Here is a 1,633-nt window from a genome sequence, read left to right on the forward strand (position 1 = left end):
CCACACAGGTCCCCCAAAGTAAGTGACCCAAGAATTAGAGCCAGGCAGAAACTCTCTCCTTTTCTGACCTAACCTCAGAAGCCACAAAGCATCACTCCCAGTACACTAAAATCTAAAATACTTTCTAAGAAGGGGAATTGGATCCATCTGTTGAAGGGAGGAAGGTCATAATTAAAGATCTCCTTGGAAGTCACCACAGACCCTCATAATGATATAGGGGACTGAAACTCCTGACCTACTATGTCTGTGAGTTCATGTTCTCTAAAATTGAAGAATGAATTTTAGGAACAACAGAGGCTAAGAATAGGATATATTTATTGAGAGAAAGAAGGCTTCTGTCTGATAGAGACAAAAGGGGACCCGAGCATGTTGCCCAGGACTCTTTTCCATTGACTTCCATAGAGTAAAACCATGGGTTCAAGGTGGGGGGAAAACTGGGAACTCACAAAGCAGATGGGCATAAGGTGGGACATAACTATAGTTAGCCAATAAGATTAATAGTTCAGGTAAAATTGATTACATTAGGGACAAATGGGAAAGCAAGTCATATAGGAAGGGGCATTCTTAGAGCTGTGACCTTTCCCCTAGGGGGATGGGATAGTGTCTCCAGGCTTCTTCAGGGTGATAGGGAATTAGAATATCAGTCTTTAGGATGTGATCCATTTGTTTGATCCTTTGTCTTGAGGCCTGGCCCACAGCAGGTAACACAATCTGTGTACCCCACAGTTGTAAGGTATCTGCACTGGCTCCTTTGAGGACCCATCCTTATCTCACTGCATATAATATTTCTAACTAACTTGGCTGCCTGCAACAATCCCCCCTCTAAAGAAGTAACCCAAACTGCCATGAGGGGGTAATGAGTGAATGACCAATCAAGCTTCTTCATGCTGAACAGGGTTGCAGTGGTTGATAGGCAGACAGAGATACTTCTGCAGAGATCCTGTCTAGAGGCCCTTGATAGACACAAAGCATTTTTATCTTGAGTATGTGCACAGCTTTAAGTCTGGAGGAGACAAAGCCAAAGAAACAGGTATGTGTGGGCCAAAGAATAAAATCAATTCTTTTGTATTATAGTTAACAAAGATTTCTACCAAGAGGAACTAGAATTAATTCCTATAAAGACAAAGTCCAGGGAATCTTAGAATCTGACATGTCATTTTGTTTCTAATATCTTGAATAGCTACTGAGGTATTAGCAGAAGAATCAGGAATGTATACACAGCATTCAGTTTTTACAGTTGTACAAGTGACCCCCTGTGCTGCTGTTAGAACATGTAATGCAGTCTGATTTTGAAGGACAGCCTGTAATAAAAGATCACCCATCTCCTTATATTTTATAGGAGATCTATTGGCTCCTATAACATTATTGGGTAATGTTGCTCTTCATATGGCTGCATGAGCATGTAATACTCGGAAAGCATACTTAGAATCAGTATAAGTATTGACCTTTTGTCTCTTGCTAAGTTGTAAGGCCCTGAGCTATGAGCTCTGCCAGCTGAGCACCAGCACCTTGCATCTCAATGCTAGATGTAAGTGAGGAGCTTTTTTTTTTTAATCGGTACCAGGGATCAAACTCACGACCACGTACTTGCAAGGCAGGCCCTTATGCCACCGAGCTAAATCCCCAGCCCAAA

The sequence above is a fragment of the Cavia porcellus genome, unplaced genomic scaffold (assembly GCF_034190915.1).
Source record: "Cavia porcellus strain 051 isolate PalLab524CR breed Dunkin Hartley unplaced genomic scaffold, mCavPor4.1 scaffold_6, whole genome shotgun sequence".
NCBI lineage: Eukaryota > Metazoa > Chordata > Mammalia > Rodentia > Caviidae > Cavia > Cavia porcellus.